The 24,194-nt window shown below is 34.5% G+C and overlaps 1 protein-coding gene across 5 annotated transcripts in view; it reads right to left on the bottom strand.

Moving 5' to 3' along the window:
• Nucleotides 1-24,194, bottom strand: part of LOC150109624 (oxysterol-binding protein-related protein 6-like) — a 695,026-nt gene that overhangs the window by 463,637 nt on the left and 207,195 nt on the right. For 4 of the 5 annotated variants that reach the window (XM_090409290.1, XM_090409281.1, XM_090409257.1 and 1 more), the window contains exon 3: nucleotides 18,245-18,321. The exons of the other annotated variant lie outside the window; for it this stretch is intronic. The gene's annotated coding sequence lies outside the window, so the exon portion shown is untranslated. The remainder of the gene's footprint in view (nucleotides 1-18,244; nucleotides 18,322-24,194) is intronic. 5 annotated transcript variants of the gene reach the window in all.

Here is a 24,194-nt window from a genome sequence, read left to right on the forward strand (position 1 = left end):
ATCTATACTATCTACAGTCTCAAAGGTTACTGAAATTCCAATAAAAAACGATTAAATAGCTATCTAAATACCACATCCTTTAGGCATCTAATCAATACCGAAAAAAGCGTTATCGGAGTTCCATAAAACCATTTATAGAGGGATAAATAAAGGTATATACACAGCAGCCGTTTTTCTTGATATATCTAAAAGCATTCGACTGTGCTCATCATGACTTTTCAGCATTTTCAATTACAGCATTTTCAGTATGCTGTACCTAGGCATACTGAAAATGCCTAGGTACAGCATTAGAGGAGTTACTAATGACTTGTTCAAATACTATCTGAATAATAGAAAATAATATATCAGCTATGGCACAAGAAAAATAATAAAATATGGAACATATGTTAATGATCTGTGTAAATACAAACTTTCTAGCAAAATATCGTTCGCTGATGGCACGGCATTAATATACATTGAAATGACCCTTAAGGATCTAGAACAGGGGTCGAATAATCGGGCCGCAAGCGTTTAATTAATAGAAAATAGTGAGTGAAAAAAATACTCAAGGTATCAATTTTTATTATATCAATCTTAAAAAAACGCAGAAATATTTAAAGTACAAGATATGAAACAAGCATGAAAATAAAACTCAATGAAAAATTATTATCACGCAAAAACACAGTAATATAGCTTATGCATCACAACGTGTTTCTCCCTGCTTAATGTGACTTTTGTGATTGTTTTCCCTTAGCCAAATTATCTAGATGCATTTTATAACCTGAGATGTAAATTCGAATCGAAGCATGCAAATATTCATCAGTCAGTCGAAAAGAAAATTTATTTTTTCTAAAACTCATGGCAGAAAATGCTTGTTCGCAAATGTATATGCTTCCAAATATGACTATCATCTTCTCTGCGAAACTGTTTAATCCTTCAAATTTTTTGATAAGCATCGATAAAATTTTTAGATATTTTATAACGAAAATGCGTTCTTTAATGTTTCATTGTGTTGCAATTCCAAAACTTCCATCAGTAGTCGGTTTGGTAGGTCATCAATGTCGACATTAAAAGGGTTCAATATCCACAAATCTTATTGAAAATTCCGTTTTGTAAATCTTCAATAATACCAACAAAAGTTTCCTTTTGTGTTTGCCATCCAACTGTAGAGGCTGACTTGCAACATACATAATCATGTAGATTTTCTTCCATCATATGTTTCTTTAACAGACATATTTTGCCTTCAAAAGCTTTTATACCAGAAAACAGTTCTGCTAATAATTTACCTTGGCGCTGCAGGTTCAAATTAAGTTTATTAAGGTAGTTGTAATATCTACCATAAATGCAAGAGATCCATTTTTTTATCCGATAGTTGTGGGACAGTATTTTCGTGTTCCGTCATGAAAATATCTATTTCTTCACGTAAATTAAAAAATATTTTTAGCACAGCACCTCTACTTAACCATCTAGCACTTGACTAGTAGATAACGTCCTCTTGAAACGTCCATAACGTCTTTTCTTAATGATAAAATTTTACGGGCCCACATGCCATGTAAGTATGGTCAACCTTTTATGGGCCGCCAAAAATGCACATTTGGGCCGTATGCGGCCAGCCAGCGGGCCGCGATCCCTGATCTAGAAAATCGGATTAACAATGATATGTTGAAATTAAATAAGTGGTTTAACAATAATGGCCTGAAAATTAATACCCATAAAACGAGATACATGCACCTCACGTTAACAGAAAAGCTACATCACAATATAACTGTAAATGGCATGAAACGAAATGTAGTGATATCCAAAATTGTAACCGTAACTTAGTCAAAAAAAAAAAAAAATCAGTCGAGTATTTAGGCTTCCATATCGATAGCAATCTGAAATGGAACTCCCACATCTCACTTTTAATAAATAAGTTGAGGTTCGTAATTAACAGAATATATTATGTTAAAAAAATTGTAACTGCAACATTCTTAAGATGCTTGTACTTGGGTAAATTCCTCACTGCAATATGGTATCACCTGTTGGGGTGGAGATTCTTATTAAAGGAAGCAGATTGTTATTACCTGCTTTCTTTGATATGAATACAAAATAGAATAATTACAGCTATAGACATTACTGACTTCGCATATTCAACCAACGACCTGTTTGCCATTCATAACATTTTGTCATTACAGAAACTCTATTTTTCTATTTTCATTATTATATATTATAAAATGTAAGAAATACCATTTTAAGTTTTTCGGTATATAATGTAAACTATGGTTTACATTATATACCGATTTGTGGCCGGAACTTGCTGGCAGTTCCCAAGGCAAAGAAAGAAAATTTTCATAAATCCTTTAAATACCTAGCAACAAGCAGCTACAATAAACTCCCCAATGAAATAAAATCAGTAACCTCAGAAGGGATGTTGACCTTTATTTCATCATCATCATGGATTTAGGCCTAGAGTGACCTGTTCCGGCCTTAGAAGTCATCGTTGTATTTCTCAAACGTATATTATAAGAGATCACTATAACTTATATATTATGACAAGTAGACTATATACCATGTTACGTACAGTCATTGGATTTTGCAGTGACTGTATCGCGAAATTTAATTTTTCAAGTAACCACTATGGTTGCCTTATCCTTAACATATCAGTCTCTACATTATGTTCAAGTAGTTATAACATATTTATAGTATTAATTTTTCTATGATCCATTTGTTCCGCTTCTTCAGTAAATAAATTTCTAAAATTCTAAATTCTAACAAAAAAAAAAAAAAAAGCAGCTGTGTAAAGAGACAACATTTATTGATAATCTTTCACTTAACAGCTTCATAGTCCTGTCAAACCACCTCTTGGTTTACAGAGTCACAGATCACACTTCAAAGGAATATGTAATAATGCAGATACATTTCCGAGAGCATTTAAACGAGCCAACATTTTCGGATCAAGACTTTTCTAACTGAATATATGATACTAACCGATAAAAATTCTTACATTCTCCAGAAATGTCAAGGATTTTTTCCAACATTCTGCAGAGATGACATCGCAAATCACGAATAATCATTATCTATGAACACAAGAAGTGCCAATACTTACGTTTAATTTTCCATGACAACGCATGGTAATAATTTGTGGATCTCTATAATCTTTCAAGTATAAGATGGATTAACCAGATGTTGCAGTGACAAAAGGAAGACTTGTCAACTGATTTATCCTTTCTGTCAATTACATTTAAGCAAAAGCGTTGTCTAAGAAACGATACTATGGATACAGGTCTGAAATAACAGCGAAATATTCTCAAATGTTACCATAGCAACAACTCAAACTTCCTTCTTACGTGTTTAGTCGCAATAGTTTATAAGACGTTTCATCTAAATAACAACAAGAAAAAAAAACCTAAAAAAAACGAACAAACGTTGCGCAGACAGGTTTATTTCTGTGAAGAATGTCATGATATTGCTTATGACGTAATAGCTGTTTCGGAGATGATATTTGTGTAGCGACATGACAAACATCTGTATCAAATATCTTCCATTAGTGGATAATTGCTGCAAATTTCTGATAAGCTCACGGAAACCGAGAAAGGACAAGCTGTGAATACAACGATGTACCGTATAAAGATATGCCATAAATAGAATGGTTTTATTAACTGCAAACAAATGGCACTAAATTCTGCATGCAATAGCGATACTGCAGTTTCAGCGATTAGGCAGTGATTAAAGTACTCTTCATTATTATTATTATTCCTGATACCTCCAAGGAGTCCGAAGACTCATCGTGGGAGGACATCTACAATTCTCTTTTTGTTGTCTTTATTTTAGCTTTCGCTCTCAGGTTAATCCTGTTTACTACAGAAATGAAAATCTATTGCACTTCGTGTTTATTTAGTGGTTAGAGATAAAGCTACAAATTAATTTCTCGCTAAAAATGTATGGCTTAAAGAGAATTTCAAAAGCTAATCATGTGTTAAATGCGATTACATAATAGAAGCTAAACCAAGAAAATTGCAAATGTTTGTGACATTATTATTATTATTATTATTATTCCTGATACCTCCAAGGAGTCCGAAGACTCATCGTGGGAGGACATCTACAATTCTCTCTACACCTAACCTCTACTACGAATCAACGCCATCTACCGCCCACTTCCAACACCACCACAACTAGTAATTTTTGTCTGTAAATTCATTATAAGATAATCATTATAAGATAAATACTGAATTAAATTTTAGAACAAAATGATTCTTATGTTTCGTTGTAGTTATTTCATATTAGGAAAAAAAGTTTTTTTCTAATATGAATAATAGGAAAAAAAGTATAATATAAGTACACAACGCAGTTGGTCTTAATGACTTTTAAAAACTGAAGTAATTTAAGGATGGACAAATTGAGACATTTGTCCTAGCGTATATTAAAAAGGAATTTAATCACTAAAATATATTTATTTATTATTTTATTTTATTGCTCCCATGTTTTGGGTAGGCAGAAACAGCCCATTTGAGAGACAGAGGATGACGTGAGTCAGCGTTAGAGAGATCATCAAATAAACGAAATGTCCCCTTCAGAACAAAATCGAAAATTTTAAGCGGTTTCTGCTGCACTTCCTAAAACACAAGAACAGTATTCTAAGTTTATTGGATTTGTACAGGTTTAGTAGATGAACAGGTGTAATGTAGCATATTGAACGGGAAAAGATACCAGGCTTTTTTTTTAAGGCTGAGAAAGCCCACTAATATAAGATGCTGGTAGCGGGAAAGGCTGGAAGTCAGCATAAGAAAAGAGATCTAATGATTCGGGCACTCTAGGGTTTGTCAAATGAGTAGGAGGAATGTCTTAACGTTCGTGTTCTAGGTACTATTATACCATTACGCAAATTATATTCTACCAATATAAATAACATCGTATTTTTGAGTGCTCTACTCATCGTCTGTAACACGCAGCCTGCTTTAAGAAGCTTAATTTAGGAGGAAAAATCTACACAGTATAATAAAGTCGTTAACCACTTTGATTAACAACTTCAGGCCTATATGGCGTTAACCTCTTCGTCATTATTATAAATTTTTTTAGCAGATCTGCTGTCGTCATCCTTGCCAAAAATTTCACAAGAACCGTTGACATTCGCTCCAGAATTTTTAACAACGAGATGGAGAACGCACCAAAGTTTGACTGAAGAGCTAACTCAGCAGAAGAATATAACATAACACTCGCAATGCATGAACAACAAGCAAGTACAACCTGCTCATAGAAGTGTGGAAAGCAAAATGGGTGCACTGCATATAACAGGCTGCTTTCGAATAAGTGTTAACAGTTAAACGTTGAATAAAGTTATGCTAATTTATTTATTTACACCGACATTTTTATGCTGCAAAAGAAAGCCCAATTTGAGGTTCGATTTTAGTTACCAAGAAGAGAATTTTTTTCTTTTGTTGGTGGCAAGAATCGAAACACGAGTTTAACAGGTTGTGGCTCGAATTCCACTGTGGCATAGATGATAGTTGATTTTAATCGCTCATCTGAAACTATCGTCATCCTGTATATTATTTCTGGGAAAACTCCCATGTTACTCCTCTTAACAAACTATTATAGAAGCAGGCAAAATAGCCATAATTATAATAATATCGTCATCCTAATTATTAGTGATCTGAATTGCCATAAAAAAATATACTGGTCTCTGGAGTAGGATTTCTGGATTATCCAATCCTTAGTTCACTTCTCAACATTTATATACATAGATTTCCAATATTCTATGGGTGGGAATGTCATAAAAACAAGCTTCTCATCATAATGGTAAATTCTACATGTCAATAAGCAGACTGCACTTGCTCACTCGAGTCATTGCGGTATCGAGATTGTGAATGATCTAAAAATGTTGTCGCCCATAGAGATCTCTTTAATTTTGAAAAATTCACCGTCTAATGAATTTAAATCATAGATAAAGAGGAATAAACAACTCGTATTCAAATAATTGAAGGGAAGTCTGAACTTTTCCCAGAAAATAAGACTTAGGCTTCGCACAGTAATGCGACTGAAGACATCAGAGACCAACATTGCAGAGAGGGGAATGCTCATTTCATTTTTTATTTATTTATTTTTTTTGACAGAATCTCTTTAGCAGGTTGCTATTGTCCCCTAAGTCACTTTCTTAGTAAATGCCATATCGTTAGCTCTAGTAACAAAAACAATCCAAGTTGCATCAACAGCTTTAAAATTATGTCATTCAACAGAAGTTGAAGCGCAATGCCTTACATGACATTTTAATGTGTGATCATAAATGATCATGTGATATTTATAGTGCCACACTATAAGTTCGCCCACCGATTAGAGGTCCCTCGACACTTCTGCGCATGTCAGAAAAAGGAGAATCCATTCCGATAATAGGGTAATCAATCTGTCTTCTGGGATGTGTTTGTTTATTATTACAGGTCGGAAAATTTAGCTTTCTTTTACGAACATTGTAGTTTTTAAAGTGTAACTATTTTGCTTGTATAACAGTTGGAAAAATGTACGTAGAGTATTAACAAAATTAAAAAAGGTATAGCATGAAACAAAATTTAACTAAGTTTATTTTTAAGAAAGTTTTCTATAAAATAAAAATAATTATACAGAAAAACAGGATTTTTTTCAAATGAACTTAGATATTCTAAACTTACAGTAGAGAGAACTGAGACACTTTGATGTCCTAAACCGATTAATTATTTATGACTTGTTGTGACTCTTTTAACAAACTCATGCAAAAAAGGTTGGGAAAAAATACCATTATCAAATCCTTTTAATCTTCATAGTCATCTGAATCAATGTCCGAATCGCCATTACTTTCACTTAAACCGATCACCAAAGGTTCGCATAATTCTTCGATAATTCCGTCTCTGTCCCAATACATATTTTCCAATGAGGTGACATGAAAGCAATAGTTTTGAACTGTAATACTTTCAATCGCCTGTTCTGAAAGCTTAAAAAGTTTTGACATGTCAATATCTCCAGTTATGTTGAGATGACGAATGAAACCTTTCACTTCTGCCCAAACATACTCAATAGCATTAATATCGCAATGATATGGTGGTAGCCGCAAAGCTAGAAATCCATGCTCTTTGAGCATCGTGTCGAATTTAAATAGTTTAGTTATGGGAGAGTTTCTTTTGACCAAATTAAGCAATTCAATTTTTCGCACATCTGGGGAATGAGAAATGTTATTTGCAGAGAGCCAATCCATAAGAACTTGCTTCTTATTAGACCAATTTGGAACTTTGTTTAATCGAATAGAGTGATATGAAGCGTTATCAATTATAACAACAGCATTTTTAGGAAGGTTTGGAATCAGTTTTTCTTCTGCCCACGTTTCGAAGATCGTAGAATTCATTTGCCTATGGTAATTGGCTTTGTATAGTAAGTTTGAATTCGGTAAAAAAAACCCATTTCTCCACCCGCACACAAAATTATTATGCACCGCGAGGCATTTCTGGTTTGTAGCACTCCACATTCTTCTGTAGACTGCCAACATTTTCCATAAGTTAAATTACTATCAATCCAAGTTTCATCTGGACACACAATCGGTCTTTTCTCCTCCCTGAAACGTCTTATTGCTCTCAAATACTGCGTTCTAGATAAAACAATGTCACTTCGCTCCATGATTAGTTTCCTTTTATTCTGGGACTTTTTAAAACAAAATTCGATTTATGAAGTATTTTCCTTAAAGTTTCTCTTTTCCAAGGAAAATTAATTTTTTCTTTAAGCACGGGAATCAATTTCGGAAGAGTTGGCACTCTTTTCTCGACCACGTAAAATTCGTGAATAGTTCTTCTTATAACGTCTACATCAAAATCATTCAAGGCTACGGTTTCGATGGTTTTCTTTACTCTGGCGTTTTTTTTTTTTATGAGATTTAAATTTTGGCTTACCTTCACCTTTTGATTCCCTACGAATTCTTTTAACAGTCGACCCCAATACACCCGCAATTGCACTTGCACGTTTTATGACTTGAGAAAGGGGAACAAGGAGACGATTTTTTTTTTGCAGAATGTCAGCACATTATTCAATATTCTTTTGCAAGAGCTACTGAAACGTTTAACAACAGAACTTGTTGACTGTACTGGATCCATCATACAAATTAATAATAAAAAAATAATGCAAAAAAGCGACAACAAAAATCAAGCTAGTACTAGTACAGCGACAGACAAGAAAGCACGTGATTTCGCATGTTGGCGACCAATTCGTACATCCTTCATTTCTTTCTCCCCTTCAGCATGATTCGACTATTCTTGGCAAAATGCCAAAGAGAGATCTACAAATAGTGGGCGAACTACCGTTATCCATAAATAATTTGTTCGTCGAGATGCCCTACCTGACTTAATAATCAAATGTATTGTCAGCTGGTTGCTATGGCACAGTGTGTGCGGCAGTGGCGCACCCAAAGGACCCACGGGGCTCTGGCCCCCCTTTAAAGAAAAATGAAAAAAAAAAAAAACACTAGAAAAATTTCCAAAAATCTTTCCCTAATTAAAATTCTTTTTTTTTTAAATTTATGTTGTGTCGTGTCTTCTCTTTCTATACTACTTATGAATTAGCGATCATTGCAGATGCTCAGTTATAGGTCGTATGCGATGCGTAGCTATATTTCAAATCGTCTACTCAACTCGGGCGCCCCCCCCCCTCTCCAAGATTAAATCCTGAGTGCGCCACTGGTGTGCGGTATTACATATGGGATGCTCCCATTATAAAGAGATCGAAATTCTGAACTTTTAAACCGATTTAACTTTACGAACATATATTCTGATGAATCTCATTGAAATCAGAATACTTATACTGATTTGAAAACCACCACTCAATTTTACCTAGCCTAATACCATTGTATGCACGGGAGTAAACCGAAAAATCTTTGCTGATATATATATTTTTAACATATTATAGTATGATGACCATTTCAGAATATAAAAGTGAAAAGTGAATCTCCTTAATCTATTTTAGACTAATATATTAGGCTCAGTCTTATTTTATTTAATATTTTCTTCAAAACAGGAAAGACACTATACTGAATGTACTGATGACATTTCAAACATGGCACCTCTTCTGTTCATATCAACACCACAGGAACAATGAGGTGTTGCGATATGGAAGGAAATGCTATCTAAGATAAAACAAAAACTTCGAGGTGCGAGCAGTTCAGACATGGAAGGACGTAGCAATATCTAATGGTTCAAGAACTTTAAATATTCTGAATCAGTGATCTTAGTTTGTGTTGAACTGCTCGCATCACAACTTTATCAAAGGTGACAAACCTTTCTACTCGTATACACAGATAAATATTACTTACTATCCTACAATCACAAATAAATAAATATATATATATATATATATATATATATATATATATATATATATATATATATATATATATATATATATGACTTCTGCATTACTTCAATCTTGGTATCTTCCTCGGGTCTGGTTCCCACTGATGAGACCTCAATAAAGGCCGAAACCAGTCTGGGTAGTGGCCCTTCCCATTATGCATTGCGTTATACACGCCCGAAAGGGGGTGTGCTTTGCATTATGGGATACATACTAAGGCAAGTGATACGAAGTCATTAGCTTCTATATACAAGTAGCTTAGACGTGAATTTATTTCACGCGCAAAACATTATTTTGCTTACTTGGGATAACGATTAAAAACCAAGCATAAAATGTCTTGGTTTCAGGCGCAAGCTTGACTTACCTGTTTGTTTGTTTACTTGGGAAAAAGGATTAAAACCAAGTTTATAAAATTGCTTGGTATCTTTAACGTATAGTACACCCAAGGTAAAAAAACTTTCTACATCTTTCCCTCATCCTGAGATTTTTATTTAATAAGGTCAAAGCACCTTGTGGAAACTTGTATAGGTAAAATTTATAAGTTGTGCATTACTTCAACCTTGGCATCTCAGGGTCTGGCTCTCACTGACGAGACCTCAATAAAGGTTGAAACCGGTTTGGGTATACACGCGTCAGTGAAGCACACTCTAAACATCCAGTGACCACCTCAGATGATTATCATTATTGTGATAAAAATTACGGTTACATATAGAAGCACGAACTGTTATAAACCTATAGAAAAGATCCTCCACGAGAGCATTTGAGTAATGCATATCTAGCAGTTCTGCCTGAAAAATGAAAGCGTGCACAGAATTAACTCTAGCACGACAGCTCTGCAGAAAAGTGTTTGCTTTATTCATTTTAAACAGAAAATAAAAAAAAAAATCAAATAAATAAAACAGAATTAACTCCAAAAGAATTATAACAACAGATTTAAGTAAAAACCAACTACCGTGCATTCTTATATAAAGTTTCGAGAGGTATGTGAATAGAGAAATAATTTTAATATTCTGTGGACCATTTCCAACCACTTTCTCTCCATCTGCCCTCCTCGAAATGCATTCAAAAATCCATTATAAACATTCACCGTTAAACAAATTTCTTTTCTGTGTGTGTAGATTAACTGACAACGAAAGTACTGCTAGGCGCCGTTACCATAGCAACAATTGTATTATTAACATACCACCGGAAGACAATAAAATTAGTATCAGTTGTGGTATTTTTTTTTTTTTTATTTCGATCCAAAAATGGAGAATATGAGAACCAAAAAAAAAAGGCTGTAATTAACCTTACGAATGTTAAAACAGCTTAAAAAATCCAAATGAGTTTCATTACAGCAGCTCTATTATGTAATTTAAGGAATGCTACTTGTGAAGAGGCGAATTCATTAATTTTATTTTACCCCCCCACACACACTAGTTCTAATAAGTATATTCCGACGAAAGTAGAGCGAATTGGGTCTTCATAATGTAAATTCACTTGGGCTAATTATGGATATGGCAGCAGCAGAGCTGACTATCTTCTTAAATCGATGGTTTCAGTTTAAGGCCACATTTAAACGTTATTATGCCATTCAAAATTGAAGAGAAGCCTTTGGCGTGAGAGAAGGGAGGGGGGGGGGGTCTTGACTTCCGAACACGTCTTCACAATTCCAAATTAAATAGAAAATATATCCGATATAATTTACTTTTACAAAAATTGGCCACAAAGAGTTAGTGACTTTTGATTATGTGCGAACAGACTACTTACTACAAAAAGTTTTTTTTTTTTTTTTTTTTTTTTTTTTTTTGGAGAGAGAGAGAGAGGAGGTATGTGGACTACAGACCGATTAACAGGAGAAAGAGGGGTGATAATTTGAGTTGGTATTTTTTTGATAGGGGTCTACTACAACTTCTGAATGGGTGTTATAGGATATCGTCTGATGAAATTTTTCGTTACATGGAAGGTGGGGAGAGAACACGGGGGGGGTTCCATGGAAGTTAATTTTGTTCGCATTTAAGCAAGGGGTAAGACGTCTCAGAGAGAAGCGAGTGAACAGTTTGCCTGTTAAAGTAATGAATGCATCTAGTCTGAATGACTTTAAGGGAAGGTATGACAACTGGTTTCGGTGATGTCTAGCCTTCCTCCATAAGTTCTTCTCTCCCTGGAGGTCTCAGATAATAATAATAACAACAACATTGCAACGCATCCCCCATCCCAACAAACAATTAAAATTATTGTTTACATTTTAACAAAATAAAAAAAATAAAAAAAATAAATTAAATCAAATCATGCAAATAATGATCGAAACGTGGACTGGATCAGCAAGCAGGTGAAAAAGTCTCCTACTTTCTGACAAAATAGTAAGTATGTTATATAACAAAGGTATAAATACAAATTAGAACTTTTAATATTTTATTTATTTATTTTTAAACGATGGACTAAACACCTCAGAATGCTGTGAATCCCCAAGGAGATCGAAACGAATGCTCTGTAGTAGGATTATATTTATGAGTTTTGAGAAATTAGCATCTTGAGTTCAATCGGTAAACTGGATCGCGCTTCAAACTGACTTCACTGGGTTTTGCTAGCTCCAATAAACGACCTGCATGTGTACAGACCAGTTCTGTCTCAATCTTGATAATTATTTTTTATTAATGACGCCTCCTAGGAATCATCGTGGAAGGGCATTCCATTCTATACAATCCACCATGTATATACACTACTTAATCCTCCATTAACCATTATCTAAAAACAATGACATCAAAAGTTTCCGGAAGAAAAAACTTGATAGTTTCGTATGAGACTGACTAACTCACTAACTTGAAATAAACCCATATAAAGTTTTCTCCAGTAATGGCAGAATTCGGATCTTTTCCACTCGAAGAGCGCAAATATCTCGTGGTTTCTGTGATATAAACGTTTCCTTCCAAAATGGTGTATGTCTATGTCTGGTGTGCAGCATTCGAAGACACTGTGAAATGGATGGTTGGGGGAGTTCAAGGCAGTGCATTTTATTTTATTTTCAAGAATTTATACCAAATAGCAGCTAAACTCAGTGTTTTCTAATAAATCTATCAAAAAAAAAAAAAAAAACGAGAATTCAGCTTCAGTCCAGAACACTTTGATGGAATTTGATTTCAGCTCAGCTTCTTCAAGACAATTGGCACAGTGGCTTTTAATCCGGAGTTGTTATGAGGTTTAGCTTATTCTTGAATAGTGAATGCAAGAAACAATATACTAAGAAAGCTTACCTCCTCCAAATGGGGTGCAGACCCTAGCACACTGAGATCTTCTGCCTTGGTCCTTTGCTATTCTTCTGCTGAATATGCCTGCCCAGTATGGTCCAGATCCTGCCATGCTGAAAAACTTGACCCAGCATTGAATGAAAGCTGCCGCTTAATTACAGGATGCCTGAAACCAACACTACTAAAAGACTTGTATACTTTGGCGTATTGCACCCCCTTCAATTCGAAGATCTACATTCTCAGCTGACGAAAGAAGCAGACGAATGATGAACGCCACCCACTATTCGGCCAGACTGCAGTGCCCCAAAGACTAAGATCCCAACATAGCTTCCTGGCAACTGTTGAACCACCTAAAAACCTCCCAGAGACAAGACTTCAACAATGACTTGCACTATATCCTGAAAATAATACTGGTATTCCAACAGCCGAACATCTTCCACGTGGTGCCCACTTGGATTGGAATACTTGGAAAAGCCTCAACAGACTTCGAACGACAGGACGCTGCAAACAAAACCTCATCAAATGGGATACCTCACTGGCCCTGGCAATTGTGAGTGTGGGACAACCCAGTCCATGGACCACCTTCTTTCTTGCTTCAATCACCTTGCACAAAAGAGGACCTTATATCCTGCATAGAAAGAGCAGTTGATTGTGCAAGATACTGGAGGAACATCTGACCATATTTATTGTATAAGTTATGTATAGTTTCCTTTTTTTTCATATTTACTTATTATTCCCTGTATAATTCACCTACCAAATTTACGCTGTTCTCATCTGTAATGTATCCTAATTTGTTGTAAATAATGTTGTACCACTTCATTACTACGATACCACTTGTGTCTGGATACGAAATAAACAAATAGGTTATTCTTTATAGCTGTGGAGTATTATTTCTACTAGGTAAAATATAGCGCACTATCATTCAAAATGCGATAAATAAAGATCCGCCAACTGACTAAGACCGCTAATTTACAGATTTTAGCATCAGTATAAATGAAGAAAATGCAAAAAAATGAAGGTAATCCATTAAAAATGTGTTCTACCCATTAATTAATCGCATTTAAATGCTCATTTGTTAGAGGAAAATTGGCATTTCTCTTAGCTGACAAACAGTTGAAAAATTCCTTGAGCTCTTTATGGAATTTCCAACATGTTCTTCCTTCCGCTGAGACTTTATTACTGTTTCAAAAAAACAGCAAACTAATGTGAAGAACTATATACGAGGTAGCTAAAGTCATAAATCAACGGTTCATTTTTGGACTATGCTCCACAGCGCGCGCGCACACACATACACACTTCCCAGTTACTTTCCTTTCATTAATATAAAACATTAATGTTATTAGCAACATAATTAACTTTGACAGATTAATTATCTCCCGTTTATATACGCAAATGAGAAAGCTACTTTAAAGATTTCCAGAAGGGAAACACCAGTGTCCCACTAAGGGTAATCGTAATAAACTCATGACGCTGCAAATTGGTAGTTATTAGAACTTTCTAAGAAGTCATGCATGTCAAAGTGATATGATTTATTAGTCTTTTTGTATGTGTTTGATAATATTATGTTCGAATATAAACATTTTACAAAAGAATTTTTAAAGCAAAGCTGCTTCCAATATTTTAGCAAATACAAAATTACTAATTTGTATAGAAAAAATGAAACCTTGAATTTTGACGTTGTTTGGTGAAGATTAAGTATCTGCATAGTACGATGACGAAAATAATACAAAGTTGGTTTCAGAAAAACATTGCGTCACATAACATCGTAAAGAACAAGATAAAACACTTGTTAATAATAAACTGAACGTGATCTCAAACCACTAGAGCCATTAACGTTATGGAGACGAAACCATTAAACGTCATTTTAAGTGATTACGTTAAGTATATTTGCAATAATGAGCAAATATCCTAACGAATCTGCTGCGATTCCCCTGATTGGTAGTTAACATAACACCATATGTTCTGCTATTTATAATTGGCTTCTTTTCGCTTAACACGCTTCACGTTGCTATGGTAGCGTTAGTGACACGTGATTCAGTTGCCTTGGAAATATCCTAGATACGCGCCATGAAGGCGAAGCCGACAATAAAAACTAACCGGTGGCGGAATTAGATTATTAAGAAAACGAAAGGAATTATAACAATGAATAAACACGACGTTCATAACTATGTATAAAAGAAAGAGAAAAATATGGCGAATGATAAAATTAAAATACGGATTAATTTAAAATTAAAAATAATAAGTTAAACGAAAATCATACTTGACTTTTTATAAACAGAAGTTAGCACGTCTAAACTAACAAGCGCCCTCACACGGAATTTAGCATAACGAAAAATCAAAACAACTGCATCGATATTTCAACTTAAAAAATCAATCTCCAACCAACATACCAGGTTCGAATCCCACAACGAGCATGAATGTTTGTGAAGTTTTTAGGTGGTAGATGAATTTCACTGCTCTGGTGTGAGATAACCAACCAGCTTATTGGAGACCTGAAGTGGCTTGAAAAAGTCCTATGATTGGTTTTTGGAGAAGGGTTTTCGAATTATCTATCCTTAGTCCATCCATATCTTTTTAACATCAAACTTGATTTAAAATTCCGAACATGTCACTTTCAGAAACTTCCGGTCTGTTCTTTCTTTCCAAATTTATTCGATGCTATCATCCTCTTCTCAATATGAACACATTCACTGTATGAGCAATTACACTATATATTCTGCATGCCATCTTCCACATATAAAGTCAGTCTGCCATATTCACTGTTCTATTGATCACTGTAGACAAAAGAAATCTCAGACCATGCTTTGATGAGTTAGCCAATTTTATTTATGTCAATCCCTGAATTACTATGAGGAATGAAACAAAAACCATACAATTATAATTATTAACTATGATAATAGTTAATAATTATAATAAATTACACAAATGGAAGACGTGTGTATTCGATTGGCAACACTTCTGATTCAAATAATACTAGACTACCAGAGAAAGACCATTATGAATTCTAGTCCAGCCACCAACTTGAACAGCTTTTGTAGGACTTATTTCAGCCGATTTGTCAGTTAGCCAATTTCTGGAACAGACAAATAGTTTTCCGCTTTCCAAAAATCTTGGGTTTTTAACCCAGCCTCTCAAAAATATCGACCGCTGAATTAACAATATTTTAGACAAGCGTTTACGATCGTCAAATGGTAGCGCTGTCTTTTATACGCTCTTCCTTCTGAGATCGAATTTCCACCGATTTTACAAGCTAGTAAGAGCTGAAAGAGTTCTGCTTAACCCACTTTATGTGAAAGAAAGTACTTAGATGATTTTTATATAAAACACAGTAATTAAAAGTGATTAAAGTAAATAAATTGCTGCAAAGCCAATCTCAATAACTTGTTTAAGAGCTGCTTCCGCAACCACGCTAACTTTATCGTGATGAATTAGATGAGATGAGACATTGATGGTAATCGAATACATAAATTTCTGAGGTAAATTAATGTTCGCGTCTCATCAGTTGCTCTTTCTGTTCATCATCGACGGGCAATGCATCTACTGGATAGAGATTCGCCACTTTGAGTATTGGCTATTTAGGCCAAACATGCGTAGGGGAGATTGGGAGGGTTCAAACAGAGGACTGACAAATGATGGGAAGATGCATCAATACCAGCTGACGAGATAAGTGAATGTGCAGTTTCGTAACGGAAAATAGACTTCTCTCAATGAGCAGACAATCAAAATACACGCAAAGCATGTCGTTTGATAGTACACAATCTTGATGTTGGTAAGCTAATTACCTGAACGCACGATTAAGCAAGCAAACGACTCAGAAATATTCGTCCGATATTCACTTGCTCTTCATGCCTGAAGGATTAAAGAGAGTCGATCACAGACAGTGAAATAAGATTACTGCTTGAATGGCAGGTGACTAGGTGGCGCTGCTACTGTGATGTGCTGTTGCAAGTGTAGGGAAAAGTTCAAAAGGCAAGGGAGGTATGACTGCCTTGCATCTAGCATACGAATCAATAACGCTTTCTTTACCAGGCTTATTCTTTTATATGATTACTCCACACACGGAAAGTAAATACACACTTTCCCGCACACACGTATGTTATACAGTGTAAGCACAATTGCAGGGGCACGGGAACCTATGCAGTTGTTTAAGCGGAGTTATTAAAAAAAATATGAGTATTAACACCGAATAAATTACATGGAGAAAAAAACTAAAACTGCATATAGACAACGCCAAATGAAATATAAGAAAATCAATTTATTATTATAAATTCAAAACAGGAATTTTATTGAGAGTGATAATATTTGAAAAGATGGAATTTAAAGCTTGCTTCTGATCATATCTATAGATATCTTAATTAGCATATTATTACTATGTTCGACTATCAAAATTTTTGTTGCCGGGTATTCTATATATAAATATAAATAACCAACTATAATACTTGATTATTTGGTAATCCAAAAATACTGCTCATCGGTACCTACTAAGAAGTTTGAAGGAACTTATCAGTATTAGATTTGAATTAAAAAAAAAAAAAAAAACATTAGTACTTGAAACTACTTGGTCGAACGAAAAGCAAGCACAGTTTTCAGCCAACAGACTGAGAGTTTGAATCTCACTTCAGCACGTCAAGGTCGTTTGTGAATGCTTAAAGATGGTAAATGATTTTCATCAATAGGTGTAGGATCCTTGTCCTTTTAACCGAAGACCCAAAACGGCTCGGGGGGGAAAAAAATGTTCGGTCGCTAGGACAGCGTTCTAGACCTATATAACCCTCATTCGGGCCATGAGTAATACATTATATGTTTATTTTTCGTGAGTGTGGGACTGCCATCAAAAACATATAGAGAAAAATTGTTCCAAGAAGAAAAATTAATGAAGGAAAAAGTTGAAAACTTAGTTTACGAAAGCAACTGAATGACTGGCTGCTGCAGATATACTGAAAGAAGCGGAAGAACAAATGATGTCAGTTCGTAAGAAATACTAGTGAGAATAAATATCGCAGAGGTGTGTTTACTAGATAAGAATGAACAGAAAGCGAAATGAATACGTGAAAAAGTGAACGATGACTCATCTGTTTTATTTTGTACGGTGTCCATCTTAAATATACGAAGTAGTCTATGCTAGGTCGAGTTTGTGATTTGTAGCGTAAACATTCGTCCAGGCGCTGTTGATTTTTTTAGATGTAAAGGGAATTTATAGGTATTACATATTTATGCCAAGAAAGTATGCTGGACATAAGCTGTTAACGAAGATTAACATTCGTTTAATGATAGAGCATCTTCTCCTTTGATCACCAATTTATGACATGAATGTATTTAATAAATATTTAAACATTACCACTACCTATTCTTTTAAGTGCGAAGCTGAATTAAATTGGGACAATAAGATCGGATGGCTCAGTTTCAGATGGGAAAGGCCTATAAAATGTTCCTTCCATCATTGGCGGGATTCGAACCTACAACTTTTCCGAATATATTCCGAATGCACCACAAGGAGTTTCAAGCTATTTGGCAATACGTTATAAAGAGATTTTTTGGGCATATTTTTATATTCATTCACTTAAATATAGCAATTTACATAAACTGGATTCATTTCCAATAAAAGATGCATGAGATGATGCCAAAGATATATATGCATATATCGAGACACCCTGAAATCCATAACGATACAGAAATTACAGGGGAAAAAAACGTTACAAACATACCCTTATAGTTGATAAGCAATCTACTGAATGTACTTGCGTCTTTTCTCTTACGGCAAAATCTTTAAAGGCCGACAAATCTGGAGGGAGAAAAAAGTAAATGGAATTAGAAACCAAGTAATTATGTTATATTTTGAAAAGAATCGAACTATATAGCTGAACATTTCAGTTAAGTCAATAGCTAAAGAAAACGTTACTAGATGACGCGTCACAGTTAAAAAAAAAAAGGGGGGGGGGGTTCGAGGATGTAAAATAAAAAAAAAATCTCTGGAAGAAGCTTCTAGAGAAGCAATTTGGCATAGACAGATGTTCTGATGACACCATAAATGCCTCACGACCCACACCTGTAACAATTCCCAGAAACCTATTACTGTCTGCGAGGCAGAAGTAAGATATCTAAACATATAAATCTGGCTCTTTTTCTTATTTTCACAGCAACTCGGGACTACAAATCCTTGTTGCATTAAAAGGAAGACCGCTGAGAACTGTGAGAGCTGATGATGAGGTATTTTAGACATCCGAATATCAGAGAAAATAATCGTTTTCTTAAAGTAAGTTAATTTTTTAAAGAGTTTTTTTTTTCTAACTTGGTCAATTACTGGTGGAAACGGTACAAAGCTTTGTTGCAAATATTTCTTTTTCTCTCAGCAACATCTTCGTGTAGTAGATAAAAAAAAAATTCTATCAAGTGAGCTCTTTGAGCTCTCTGCTGTAATATTTTTGTTTATCCTTCTGACTGCAGCGCGATGCCTTTCTTAAATTGTCTTTCGTGGAACTTCCATCCTTTATCCGCCAAGCATTTCCTGAGACAGCGATACCCAGTTCATATACAACCTGTCAACCGTTTTCTATTTTATATATACATTTTTTTCCATCCGTGTGGAAGTAATCTCCATTTACCACAGCCATTTCCTGATTCCACTAAAAGCAAACTACACATTTACACGTTAAGGGAAAGTAATGGCTGAGCGCGGTCTCCAATCTAATTTAAATCCCTCGCTCTTTCTCTTTACATTTCTGAAAGCTCTCAAATGTGTACGAAGCCTAACGTTACATCCTAAACGACTACACTGGACATATCTCGTATGGTATCTAATGGTAAGCTATTTGGTGCTGAGAGGCATCAGGAGGCTTCCTATATTTAAGTAGTAATATTTCTATGTAAATGATACTTCTTTTGTTAATCTAGAGAGAATACTCAAGAAATCTTTCTATTTTTTTTTCTTCTTCTCTTCGATCTTCTAACAAACCAAGCCACGAATGGAAAAACATCGTTGGTCTTAATAATGTTATTTGGAAAAACGAGCAGTTGAGTTTAATTTAACTTTAACAAGACGGGGAAAATGTTCTCCATAACCAAAACACGCACAGCTTTCAAATCCCTTCCTTTAGACTGGTATTTAATTTTTCTTAAAGTTTTGCTAAACTTGAAGAATCTAATTTATCACTCCTTTAGTTGACAGCGAGAAATTCCATACATAATATACAATTTAAATTAATATGACAACATGTATCAGCATTTAACACTAGCAGTAGTAGGCAGAAACTCTAGTTATTATTTAAAGCTAAATGCCGGATGACATATTATAAAAAATTTATTAACTATTTAAATCCCAAGTTAGAATATACGAGGGCCAATAATAATAATAATAATAATAAAAAGGCCTGTAGACTCTACATTGGGTTAGGAACCCAATGAATTTAACATCTCCACCTTTCCAGCAAGTACAGCGTGAAACACTAAAGAACTATTTGATTCCCTGACGCCATTTTCTACTTTCATTGCCGATTTTCGAATGCACAGTTTTGTAAGGGTCAACAGCGAATAGTAGAAAGCGTGCGACGAACCTTTCCTTGTTAAACTTCGAATGGATTTTTAAAATTTATTGAAGAGTAGGTGTATCTTCTTCAGATTAGCGCTTGAGAACATTTGAAAAATTCTGGTTTCCAGGTAATTTTTCTGATTTAATGGCTCTACTTCATACACACATAATTCATAACAAAGCAGATACGGAAAAATAGAAGCAAAAGATGGTTGGCAGTTCCATAATGACTAGAGAAAACCTAAATTTTCTGGAAGAAAAAAGCAACGTCTGAAACAACTGGTTAACTTAGCCTTAGTCTACAAACTGACTTATCACTATTTGAAAGAGACGTTTGTGCATCTCTAGAGCAGGATAACTCAGTCCAATGACGAGATCCCCTTGATCGGAGAGACCTGGATTCCAATTTCAAAATCTGTCTAGGAAGTGAAGAACTAAGGGTTTTATAACTGAAGGTTACACAACTATTAAACCATCAACGGTATTAATGTACAATAGGTCTATAATCTCTAGTAGATGCAATTCACATAAAAAATGCAATCTTTTTTAAAAAATCCATCAATAAAAGGTGAACGTCTGTCATTTCTAATAGCATAATTTTATTATTCCTCAACTTCTCTTTTATTAGATTCACAGTAGTTGCCAGACTTGATGGAACTAACCGAAAACAGCACAAGCTGTTTGGGTAATGAATATTATAAACATAATGTTCAGAAAAATTTAAGATCACATATTACATGTAGGCATAATACATAGCTCAAAATTAACTGACAACAAACGATGGCGTTTGCAACGTTTAGAGTGGTTAAGTGTTATCATCATAAAAGTGGAACAAATTCGTGGTCACCTACAAGAACACCAAAAGAACTTGGTTCTATTAGTTTAAAAATTCCTTTTCATTTGTGTGTGTGTTTAAACTTCAATTTCTGCTTTTATTACATTTACCAAATGTAGGTTTGTCACAATGACATGTTAAACTGAAGTATATAAAAATGGATTAAACATAAGAAATTACTAAAGAAATGTCATGAAATTATATAAAAGGTCTGGAAATGCCATTATAGGTTTGTTTTTCATTCTTTAATGAGGAATTTTAAAACGGGATCGTGTTCTCTGTCATTTCTGCAGTAGCAGACTGGGATTTGTGTAAGCCGTTTGGATATTAACGCACGCAGAGAGGAAACTATAGCAATTACTGAAGATTATCACCTCTAGACATAACAACACTACTTCATCATTGTCATCATACTGTAACAACTTACAATTTCTGCAATTATTAAATGACATAGTCAACAAAATACAGTTTAGAACAGCGAAATCTGTTTTTAGACATACTAATTAAAAAAAAATAAGATGGAAATTGAAAAAAAGAAATGGTCTCAATACGGAGACTATCTATATCACTAATCGCCTGTGTTCTGCAAAAAAAGGCAATTAACGGACACAAAACTTCAGTCTTTTATCTTTTTTTTTTAATATCAATTCCACACGACGACAGGCTGTAAAACCTATACGCCTAGAGGAAAGTGCAAGAATGATAGTATTGTAGAACAGTGCCCATAAAATACAAAGAGAAAAGAATGCAAAAACAGAGCTTACATTAGAAGTGACTGATCAATGGAATTCGTGAAGGGGAAACCAGTCTGCGCTTGAACATTGAAAACCATAAGGAGGGTGACTTCACTGTTTGATCACTAATTACAGTACAAAAAATTACTCTTCATAAATATATAAAGAAGTCTGAGTGGTTATCAGAATTTGAAAAGCGATAAAGGCGGCAAAAACGAAGACCAACAAATCATAGTAAGGAAATTTTGGGGCTGAGCAGATTATGAAATGGACTATAGATGTGGAATTCTCTGATGTGGGATATCAGATCTAGTAAATATAACAAGTACCGCCGTTGTAACTGAAGGAATTATGCAAAAGGTAGTTCAGAGCATTGAAATGGATATAATTGAACTCATAGTTATGGTTCTGTTATACATACTGGCTAATAAACTTGAAACCTTCATGTAGATGTGCGTAAATGTCACTTACGCAGCGTATATTTTGTTCACGTGCGTCACCACGTGTTCTAGACAACTATATAAGAATGCTATTAGTCAGTAATAACAAGGTTGATCACAATCGAAAAACAAAAGATCTTTCGGAGTTCGATAAAGGGCTTATTGTGGGCCGTCTGGCTGGAACTACGATTTTGAAACAGCAGAGCTGACTGTTTTCTGAAAAGGTGAGATATCCTAAGTGTTTAATCAGTGGAAAAATAACCGACATTGCTTGTCTAACAACCATGATTCTAAGACAGTCTGTCAGGAACGAGATCGCCGTCGTCGGACAAACAGAAATGTGTCCAGCATTTGACCGAAACATTTAATGAAGGCCGTTTCCGACCCAAATCTCACCGAAGTATGCGCAGAGATTGAAGAGGATCGGTATTTGCAGTTGCATCCCTATACGGAAACCACTGATTTCTGCGAAGTTTGTAATTTAGTGGCGGTATATGTAGAAATAACCGCGGAGGGCATTGTTTGTTTAAGAACGAAGGTTGGCAAAGGGAATATGTAAGTGGTTTGTTTGGATGCATTTGTTTGTTGTTTGTATGATTTTCTGTCGTAAGTTGATGCTTTTATGAGTCTTTTGAATTTATTTCATTGTTTTTAATTGGTGCAGTCGTAATGCAAGCCAAAATTGAATTTTTAGACTTTCGTTTTCATCTACAATAATCCCAGACAATGCGTAAAACGTTTAAAATGTGAATAATGTTAGTTAAATATCTATGTTTTATAATATAAAATATAATCTTTTATTTCGTTTTCAATAATAAACTTGTTGGTAAGAATTACTAATATATTAGCAAATTATGATTATAGCTTCCATCTTAACATCTCCCATTTAAACATTCACTGATTTAATGTTGAATACTGGGAAGATGGCATCAGGATCGATCGAAGCGACGAGTTTATTTTGATAACGACATCCAAATCTCCATTTGCCTCACGAACAAAAATTACCATAATTTGTTTACGTTTTCTTACAGAGATACCTTGTGCATTTTTATTTCGAGATTTGCTTGAGGATACTTTTAAAAAAGTGGCTGTCGTTTAAGCGATAAGCTGAAAGGAATCTGTGCGATTATATTTCTCTTTCAGAAGTTCAATAGTTAAAAAACGACTTCAAAGGGTGTATGTCCCAAGTTTTCTGAAATATTAAGGTGTTAACTGTGTGCATATATTTCCCTCTAATGTTTGTTGTAAATATATTACTTCTTTATTAAGCTTAGATAAGCTTTTTTTTTTTTGAGTCAAAGCACATCGTCTTAGACTAAAAACATCCCATTTACTAATAAGTAATCTTTAAACCATCAATCAGATAAGAATCTTGAGAGCCTAGATTTGAAGATTTATTTAGAATTACATTCTAGTCAAGGTTGTCAAGAATCAAATTAAATCAACAAACAATAAAAACAATGTTAATTAAATCATTCATATTTATGTAATTATTTTTTACGAATTAAAAAAATCGAGGATTTATTCATTATCTATACTTATTGCTCTAATGTAGATTCACCTTTTCATATACTATTCATAAACACATTGCATGAGAAAAAAATAATAAATGTAGAAACAAACAGACAGGAAAAAATTTTGTTGCGTAAAATATTTCTACATCCCATATTGTCACATGTCCACAACAAGAACAAATTTCACCCTTCTCTGAAGAGCATTACATGATTTAAGGAGTTCTTAAACTGGAAAAGCAATGCAAAATAAGAACGTTATAACGTACAGCAACATCATCACAATCCGACCCGCATTGAAAAGAAGGGTTACGGTAATAACAAGGAAAGCACATTTTAGGAGGGTGTACACTTGATTGGACGTCCGTAGAATAAATATTAGATAAAATTGCTGCTGTTAAGAAGCACAGCGTCAAAGTGCATGCACTTACGATCACCTAAAATACTGCTATTCATTTGAAAGTACTGATTATTACAGTACATGCTGTAACTTGCACAAGACCATATTTCGGCAAGGCAAACGGTCGCTGGACATCTGAAACGAAGCAAAGTAGATGTCAGATATCAAAAGAAAATATAAAATTTATACAGTTTTATCTTGCCTTGCGAT

This window comes from Typopeltis vanoorti, chromosome 2 (assembly GCF_054136105.1).
Source record: "Typopeltis vanoorti isolate ZY-2024b chromosome 2, IOZ_Tvanoo_1.0, whole genome shotgun sequence".
Taxonomy (NCBI): Eukaryota; Metazoa; Arthropoda; class Arachnida; order Uropygi; family Thelyphonidae; genus Typopeltis; species Typopeltis vanoorti.